We start from the raw sequence: 10,595 nt of genomic DNA, 5'->3' as shown, positions 1-10,595 counted from the left end.
TCCCCATTTTTTGTCAGATTTGATATTCCATCTACTTCCTTTGGTAGTTAGAAACTGCTCAGACCATCCTTTGGACTTCCTAAATCAGGTTGAAACTCCTTGAAGTTAAAAAAAATAAATAAATAAAACTCTGAGAGGAAATGATTTGCAAGAAAGTCAGTGCAGGAGATGATTTAGCCTGGGAGCAGAAACCACCTTCCTATTAGCGAACTTGGAAATAAAGATCAATTTATATTTTGTGAGAACTTGCTCCAAATTTAAAGTGATGGGTTTATGACCTTCAAATACCCTATAAAAGTATAGCTGTTATTGTACTCCTTCTTTCTTCGAAAACTCAAATCAGTCTTGTTGATTCCTTTCCCTAGGTCTTATATTTCACATCTACTTTCATTCAGACAAATATATACACTCACCCATTTGAATCAATATGCTGAATCTTGAATCCTGAAGTTCTAGAGATTGAGCTCTCCCACCCCACTGAGAATCAGTCCCCACCACCACTTTTCATTTCACAGTACATTAATTCTTTTGGTTTAGCCAGGAAATGCAAAAGCAGTAAATTACCCTCATCAACTTGGAAAAAAAAGTTAATGAAGTTTCTCAGTGTGTTCATTCAATCCATGGCTCTTGATTTCATCCTTTTATTCTAAAGTGTAGAAAAAAAAATTGATCCTATTTATACCTGGAACAATAAACGGCAACATGGACATTTCTTTGCCACCAAAGCCATTTTTAAAAGTTCTACAAATATATAGATATTTAAGGCTGTATCTTATCTGCCAAGAAAATCTTACTTTGAAGGACCTGGCCTTTTCAATAGAACCTATAAGTCCATTTTTGGACACCAACCAAAGGCACCTGGATTCAATTATTTCTAATTGATTGCTTGAGTGACATATCTATTTCCAAGTGCTACCACCATATTCTCCAAACCACAGGTAGGAATATAAAAAAGGGCTAAAAGAATATATTTCTTTTCTTCTTTCTTTCTCACTACATTAAAAGTAATTTTTGTCAGTAAAATCAATACTGAGATCTAATGTTGCAGAGGAGGCAGAAAACTGGTTTAACTTTTTATAGAGGTTGTTGAAGAAGTATAATATAGTTGTTCACATATTGTCTGGAATCCATGATGTGATCAGAATCATTTTGTATTTGAACCTGGTGGAATTTATAAAGCTTTATTTGGTTAACCTTAACCAAGGACCATATTTTTAAGATGTTGGAGACTCATAGAAGAAATTGTCTCTCATATTTTATTTTAGTCTTATTCTTGAAACTTGACTAAAGCACCACATTTACATGTTGTGTACAAGTTTTCTATTTGACAGTTTTTGAAGAAAACAACCTGAAGGAACTAAATTAAATTAGTGTTGATTATAACAGTTTTGGGAGACTTCTGAATGCTGCAGCCATATATTTTTAAAAATTACAGATAAAATAAATTTCTATTCATCCAAATAGATTATAACCCATTTAACAATTTTCATTTGTTTTAAATAAAAGTAATCAGAGAATGGCTTATTGTACTCTATACTGTTCTTTCTTTGTCTCTGTATGATTAAAATCATTTTTGAAAGAGAACATCATTTCCACACAAGTTCACTTTACTGATAGCTCACTAACTCTATTATATACGTGTTCTCAATTTTTTTTAATCTTGGTTGAAAATAAATGCTCAATGTTTCTTTCTAGAGCCTCTTAAGGAGAAAGAAGTGAAGTTGTCAGCTTCCCTAAAGGAAAAAGGTAATATTGTGTAATGAAATGTGAAAACATATTGATCTGCCTAATGAATATTTAGTTACTTACAACAAAGTAATATATCATTTCTTTTTAAGGCTCTAAAATTATAACTTTCCTATGCCCTCATGTGTTTTCGAGCAAAGAAAAAGGACTTATTGTCTATCATCAAATTCTAAATTGTTCTATGAAACAACAAAGGACAGAGTAGGTATGTCAGAAACACTGCAAAAACTTTTTAAAATGCAAATGCTATTCTGATTTTATGAGTTTGCAGTGGGAAATCCACATTGTATAAATATTTCTAAGGTGAATCTTGGTAGGAATATTCATAGAAACCAAAGATTTAAGATAAAAATAATACTTAAAATTTCCTACTGATATCTTCAGATACGGGAAAATCCTAAACAAATTTTACGGCTAGGAGGAACTTAGAGGTAAACTGTAGTCCAGTGCCCTCATCTTATAAGTAAATAAAATGAACAGTAAAGAAACTTTCAAAGTTATCGTAATTTGTAACAGAGCCAACATTAGAGCTCTGATCTCCTAAATCAAGCACTGTGCTCTAGCTATTGCATCTTATTGCATCTCCAGCTTTTCCATTATACTAGTCTAGGAATAATGTGGATTCCAATATGCCATACATCAAGTTATGTCCCTTAAAACATAAGTAAATATGCTAAATCTAATGTAATACATTTAGTTTCTAATTAATCTCCATGTATTCTATGGGATTATATTTTACTCAGAATTGTCTAATATTTCTTGTTATCAAAAGGAACATATTAGTGAACTGTTGAAACTATAAAATAGAGCTACCATATTGAATGTTAGAAATAGAGCCTATTTCTACATTTACCCTTAAAGGAAGATTTGCATGAACCATTGGACCAATTGTTGCTTTGCAAACCTTGCCGGCAGCTTCCTGATCTGTAAGTGGAGGGCAGGGAAAGACTAAAGAAAAGCAGACCACTCCAGATCAGTAGGTGGTGGGTTTAATAACCAAGGGAACTTAACTTAAAAGACTTGTCTTGGGTGGCCACAAATCCTGTAGATTTTCACACCAGTCTGCCAGAATGTTAAAAGTTTGTATAGAGATCTTAACTAAGTACAGTCATGAACAAAGGAAACTTTAATAGGCTTAGTCATGTACCCAGTCCAGATAGTTTCATCGCCAAATTATTATCACAAGGCTGTGTCTTTGTGCAGCTTCTAGCTCAGGGAAAGCAACTAAAGCACATATTCCAAGCACAGAGGAAGGAATGAGGAACCTTCAATTGCTCATGTGGATCTTGTGGGTCAAACCAGTGGTCACATCTTGATGACCTTTCCCAACATTAATGTACAGGGACTAAGTGGTAAATCTTCCAACATACTGGCATTATTTTATTTTTTTAAAAAAACTTTTGCTGAACTTGTATAAATCAACTATAAAGTTCCCAGGAAAAAACACAGGGAAAAATCTTCGTGACTTTGGTCTCACCAATGATGTCTTGCATATGAAACCTGAAGGAAAAAAAGAAAAATAGGCTTATGATACTAGGTGAAACTAAAAAGCCTCTGCACAACAAAGGAAAAAATTAACAGAGTAAAAGGTAACCTATGGAATGGGGAAAACATTTTTGTAAAGCGCATATCCAAATATATAAGGAACTCCTACAACTCAATAGCAAAACGACAACTAGATTAAGGCAAAGGACTTGAGGAGACATTTCTCAAAAGACGTACATTGTTGACAAGTGTATGAAAAGATGTTCAACATTGCTAATCAACTGAAAAATGCAAATCAAAACCACAATATAATATCACCTTAAAGCTATTAAAATGATCATTATAAAAGAAATAATAATGATAATAATAATAACAGCAAGAGTTGGTGAGCATGAAGAAACTGGAACCCTTGTACCCTGTTAGTGCGAATGGAAAATGGTGCAGTCTCTATGGAAACAATATGATGTTTCTCACAAATTAAAAATAGAACTACCATATAATCCAACAATCCTACTTCTGGATTTTTATCCAAAAGAATTTAAATCAGGATCTTAAAGAAGTATTTTCACTCTTATATTCATTGTCACAGCATTCACAATAGCCAAAGTATGAAAGCAATCTAAATGTTCATTGACAGATGAATATGTATGTATATATGTATATATGTATACATATATGCAATGAGATATTATTGAGCTTAAAAAAAGAAAAGAAAATCCTTCTATATGCAACAACATGGACGAATCTTGAGAACATATGCTAAGTGAAATAAGCCAGTCACAGAAAGAAAGATATTGCATGATGACACTTGCTTGAGATGTATAAAATAGTCAAACTCATAGAAACAAAAAGTAGAATGATGGTTACCACATACTGGGAAGATGGGTAAATAGGGAGTTGCTGTCAACTGCTATAAAGTTTCTCTTATGCAAGATGAAAAAATTCTAGTGATCTGTTATACAATTTTATGCTTATAGATAAAAATACTATACATCTAAGTATTTTTAAGAGAATAGATCTTGTATGTTTTCCCCACAATAAAAAATGATTTGTTTAGTTCAGATCAGTCTTTAATAAAAAAAGAAATTTATTTTGCATTAAATTGTGGTTTTAACTATAGCATATTTCTCTTTAAATAAAAGTAGACACATTCTAATTTATGTTCTTAAATTTGGTTATGCAATAAAATTTCATATTGAGTTAAAATAAAAATTCTTGATTAGATCCTATGACCAAAGATTCTGATTTAGTAATTATGTGGTAGAACAAGGAAAGCCTTTTTAAAATCTCATTTTCCAGGGAAAGTGGAAATATATATTGATGCTTTGATGTCTCATCTTTTCTCCAAATCTAGAATGAAAGATAACATATAGATGGATAAATTAAAAAGACATAGGTGGTACAAACAAAGGGAAAATATATGTATGGAAGAAAAATGGAAAAAAAACACAAAGCAATGAGCCAGAATGAAGCTGTATGAGCACTGGGCTTTGAGTGTTTAAACAGCAGAGCTGACAAAGAGTTGTACTCCCATAGAATTAAGACAGTCATGCACATTGTAATAAGCAGAGATTTTAAGCATCTCACTGCAATTAATCATGCACTGAAATGGAGCTCCTATTCAAGAAAACACACTGAAAAAGTTGCTGCCAGCAGTTCTCTGCAGCTACAGTTTATGAAAACTGCAGATACAAGGAGAATGGAGGAAGTAGACTCTACCATTCATCCAGGACCTGAGTTAAGTCACCTGCAGATTGGATGATTTGTTCAAGAATATCCCTACTTACACTGAGGGGCAAAGGTCTTGATTGACCAAAGTAAAAGCTAGACTAGAGGTCCAGAGTGTGAATGGGGTCAAATAAAGGAACCACACAACCATAATTCAAAGAAAGAAAAGAGCGAAAAAGAGAAAGAAAAACAAGGAAGGAAAGAAGGAAGAAAAACAGCAATCACCATTATAATACAACTCTCAGGTTGAAATAGAACCCCCAATTCTAAATAATATGAAAAAATTAGGTTTGAACTTAATCAATGTTCCTGTACTGATGTTCAGAGATTGACATAAAAAGAATTGTTGTCTTCTGAAAAGTTCCAGGTTTAATGTTATTTAGTGTTCTAATTCTCTAAAGTGATATTATAGGGATTTAATTTGTCTTTTGTAACTAATAAATCCAATTAACTTATATATTTGTTTCAACATTCGGAATGTTTTCAATTTTCCTAATATTGCAAATCTCATATATATTTTTTGCTTATGATATTGTCATTCTCTAAAAAATATTAAGACTTGCTACAATATTTTTAAAATCTAATACTTTATCTAAAATACTTAATTTAATAATTAACATTAGTATTTTAAAATTTGTGTATTTTGTGTGTATGTGTGTGTGTGGTGTGTGCGTGCACACACACGCATTTCTGATTTAATTATCTGTTGATATATTTAATCCTGCTTTGAGGTATTTTAAGGAGAAAATATTATGACCATCATGTTTACAGTGAAGAAATTCATGCACCAAAATGAAATGATTATTAAGGTTTCTATGTTGGATTAGCTACTTAGTATCAGATTTAAAAGTACAAAAAGTAATCTTACTTTCTTGAGTTTTCAGCATTGAGATACTTACTCTTATAGCATTAGCAAAACTTACTCTAATTTCAAAGGGGTTTCTTATATAATAATTTTATTACATTGAGTATGAATGAAGGAAAGCTATAATTTATTGATTAAAAATCAGTATTCAAAAGCATACAATGTTAGTAAACATCTTTACAAATTCATGATTACTCATTTCCTGAAGAATTAAGTGCATATTGTACCCATAACAGTAGCACTTTCACTCTAAGTAGCAATTTACAGCCTGAAACTTTTCTCGTGCCCATCACGTGAAAATGCAAAATTGATAGAATAGAAAGAGATTATGTGTTGATAAGAAAAGTAGTTGAAGCTACCAGAATTTTTCTATAATCATTGGCTTTACAAAATTAATGCATCTAAGCACTGTGAATTTTCATTTTCTTTCTCCAAAATAATTAGTGATAATATATGGACAACTATATGTATATGGAATATATGGACAATAATAAATGTAAAGCTCCAATGTTCCTTCCTTGGTATTCTTTCCATTTAAGCTCTCATTAAGGGTCAGAGTAGAGTGAAGTAATTAGTCACTGTCACTCTGCATGTTCACTTTCCTTGTCACTCCAAGCTACTATATGCAAATGTTCTAATCTGCTTTACTTCTGGCAAGAATTATTTTTAAAATGTCGTAATAAACCTTTCCATTTTTCCTGTTTACTTAAAAAATTTGAATGTATTATATTTCATATAAGGCCATGTATTAGTTTTACATCTTTGAACAAGATATAGGATGAGCTTTACTTAAACCTACAACTCCTTATTAATTTAATTGATTATTCTCACTTCAAGTTAAAGAAAACGAATGCTCGTGCCCAAGGAAACAAGTAAAAGCCTAATTAAAGAGTGACTCTCCCTTGATAAGAAAAAAGCAAAGAATTTTTGCTTATTTGCCTTGGCAAGTGATTTTTGCACAACTTTCTGAATCCATTGAATGATTTAAAGTCAACCAGCTCATTACCTGAAATATATTCAATGAGCTATCCTGCCATCTTCAGATAACGTCACAAGACCGTGTTCTGACTGACTAGTCTTTGTGTGACCTACAATATGTTCAGTCTTCTTCAATTATTTTTTACTTATTTTAATGTGTACTCTTCATGCTGGATGCTTCAGGGAAGGAAAGAATAATGAGGCACACACAGCAATTCATAAAAAAGAGTAGATGAAAGCAGAATGACACTATCAGATACATGATACGTTATATTTAGCATATACAAAAGACAAAAGATCCCTAAAACGAAATGACAGAATGAGGAGGGAAAATGTATGCATTTATTCTGTGCTGCAAGAAAAGAATATCTTCTGGCTCATTTTGAGTTTTTAGTGTCCACTCAGCAAACTTTCTATGTGAGCATCAAATTCCTACGGGAATCTCACCAAGAAAGGGCTGCAGAATCAGGACTTAGGCATAAAGCACTGAGTCACTATGGACATAGTTTTAAAAAGAGGAAGAAAAATATTAAATAGTCCATAAGAATATTGAAGTGAAGAAATGTTGATGCAGATAGGAATATGGAACGTCATGTATTGGTTCACCGTGTGACCTCATTTGGACTTAAAACAGTTTCTTCTTTTGGAAGCCTACGAACTGAAGAAGTTCAAAATCAAACTTAAAGATAGTCAGATCAGTTATATCACAAAGTAATGTAGCCACAGCAATGAAATCAAATGCTACTTATTAACACAGACTATTTGCAAAATAAATTTCTCTTAAGACATATTCAAAATAGTAACATTATCAGAAAGAGTATTTTATTCCTAATTCTTAAAATTTCTTATTGATAAGATTTGCTCTATGAAAAAAATTGTTTTATATGTTTATTTATTTATTTATTTACTTTTATTAAATTTATTGAGGTGATATTGATTGTAATATCATATAGGTTTCAAGTATATTTTGTGGATGTGAGAAAAAAGTAATTTTTAAGATAGAGATGTATATTAAATAATTTATTTCATAGTTATATAGATATAAATATAATTTTAGTAGTCAGTTCTTAATATCTACATAAATGTTTCATAATATTTCTTATATAAGTGAAAACAATAAATAATAATTTTAAATGTATAAATATATGTGAAGAACTTATGTTTTGTTACCAAATGAATTTACTTGGACTGGCACATATTTACATGTTATAAGTTTTTGGAAATTTTATGTTTTGAAGTCTTCATAGAACTTATCAATAAAACCTACTGCTTCCTTTCAAAAGTTAAAAAAAAAAAGATGTATTCAAGAAAAAACATGAGTTTAGTAAAGGTTCTCCCAAATCCCAAAACTTAAAGCGGAACTCCTTGAAGTGGCAGTAGTTCTCCATCTCATCTAGGAAAGACTCATGTAAAAAACAAAATGTGAAAGTATGTGTGAGTTTTGCATCCCATATATTTTTAAATAATATAATTGAGGACCACAATAAAGTTGTATGATGTAAAAATCACAGGTTTGGAATAAATTCGCAAATTTTACTTTTTTATTAAATGTAGCTATTTTTTATTTAAAAATATATATTCTATTTAAATATATTTAACATTATGAAAAAATCATAAGAAAATTAATTTAAAATAGCAATAAAGAGAATAACATGTACTGTTTACTTTGCAACTGAAGCTGTTCTAAGTGCTTCCCATCTACTGTTCAATTTAATTTTCACAGCAATATATTTTTTTTCTATGTGAAAATTGAAGCACTGAAAGTGATTTGCCCAGGTCACACAGCCACCTGAGGTACATTTGGGACTCATGCCCAGCAATATGATCTGTATCTTTAGTCACCATGCTTTCCAGACTCCCTTTCTAGACTAAAACTTACACAGAGTTGAGTAGGAATAATACTGCTTAAGTTCCTTCAAATATTTTACAAAATAGGTTTGGTGACCTCCTTTTAAATGTGAAATCTTCCCATATCGTTTAATTTTGAATACTACTCTAGGTGTGTGCAAGACAGCTATTAATTTTCTATCAATGCTATTTATTTAGTTTAACCAACTTAATTTACAAAACTAATTTATACAGTTTATGACTTAACGACTGGATGAAATAAATAGAAATCTCAGTGGCCAAATTGTTCATGCCAATTACAGTCTTGATGACTCTGTTGTTAGCAAATTGTCTAAGTAATATAACATAGGTAAATACAATCTATCTATAAGATATAGAATGTGTATTACTACATAATTTTTAACATCTAAAATGCTGATAGTCTACGGCTATGCCACCCCGAACAAGCCCAATCCCATCTGATCTCAGAAGCTAAGCAGGGTTGGGCTTGGTTAATACTTGGATGGGAGACCACCTAGGAAGACCAAGTGCTGTAGGTATAAAAAATAAAAAATAAAAAATAAGAAATTGTAAGCTGACAAGATCCTTGAAACCTGTGAAGTCAACCAAGGGTTATCTAACTTAAAAATATATAAATAAAATAAATAAATAAAATAAAATAACATAATAAAATAAAATAAAATGCTAATAAAGGTTTTTAATTCTATTTGTGGCAACAGTAGTTAATACGGTGTGCTTAGGAGTGCTTAAGAATTTAAATACAAGTTTTGCTATTGCAATTTACTAGGGAGTATGTACTTAGACAAATTATTAAACATCAGTATTGATATCTGTAAAGTGGGTATAATTAAATATTTACCTCAAGACCGGTTATAATTATATAAGATAATTTGTCCATTTGTGCAACAAAATATTTATTGATCCCTATACTGTAAAAAGCACTGGTCTAGGCTCTATCATAGAGCAGAGAAAATAAAAATTTACCCCAGAATTCATGTTTATATTCTACTGGGGTTAGAAAGCTATAAACAAATGAATATTTACTATATAAATAAAACACAGATAAATGAATATAATATACTTAGTGAGTACTATATAGCAAATGTAAAATATCATTGTTTTCAAAAATAATACTAATAATTATTATTAAATTTTATTACACATACAAGACATCTATGTGCTGAAGAAGCAAATATGTTAATAATAAAATAAAATGTGAAAACAATAATCAGTGGTATTCTGCAAAGTATTTAAAATAGAGGCATTCTTAAAAAAACACATTTTATAAACTGAATAAATAAAAAGCATGGGATTTATAAATTAAGTAGATTTCTTTCTTTTCCTTTTATAAAGACAAAGTAGAGTTGATCTCCACTGCTACCTTTCTCTGACACACACATGCACGCTGAACTTTGGGTCAGCCTGTTTTCCTTGATAACATAGTGTTGATGACACTGAAAAATCATTAATGAAGCTGCTCTCCCCAGGCCCATCAGCAATTTACATTTTATAAATGAAATCAACAGCCTGGAATAGTTAGTGCTGCATAGAAAAATGTCAAGCTGTCTGCCTCCACCACTCAACATGGGGATTTTTTGATTCCACGTGTCTGCAATGCTTGTGTGTGAAGCCTAAAATGAAGGGCTCAAGTAACAAACGTTCAAACCAGATATTTTATTGTTAAACAATGATAATCATGGTAAAAATAATTTAAATAGTAAAGATGAGTGAAAATAAAAGGTCCTATTTCCTCTCTCTGACCTCCAGTTCCCAATATCCAGCATTAACCACTACTCTGTTTTCTGAAGCTTCTCAATGAAGCCTTTTGACTGAACAGTAAATATGTGTTTGTGTGTATACATAAATATATATACAATATACATATAGTTGTCAAATTATGTGGAGAAGGGGCAGGAAGAGAGAGAGAGAGAGAGAGAGAGAGAGA

The 10,595-nt window shown here is 31.1% G+C and overlaps 1 pseudogene; it reads left to right on the top strand.

The window, feature by feature from the left end:
• Window positions 1-9,070: 9,070 nt before the first annotated feature.
• LOC112474313 lies at window positions 9,071-9,189 on the top strand (annotated as a pseudogene).
• The last annotated feature ends 1,406 nt before the right edge of the window (window positions 9,190-10,595 follow it).

Source organism: Pteropus alecto, unplaced genomic scaffold, assembly GCF_000325575.1.
Source record: "Pteropus alecto unplaced genomic scaffold, ASM32557v1 scaffold79, whole genome shotgun sequence".
Classification (NCBI taxonomy): domain Eukaryota; kingdom Metazoa; phylum Chordata; class Mammalia; order Chiroptera; family Pteropodidae; genus Pteropus; species Pteropus alecto.
Note: the sequence above shows the minus strand (reverse complement) of the source record. Positions and strands in the feature narration are given on the sequence as shown.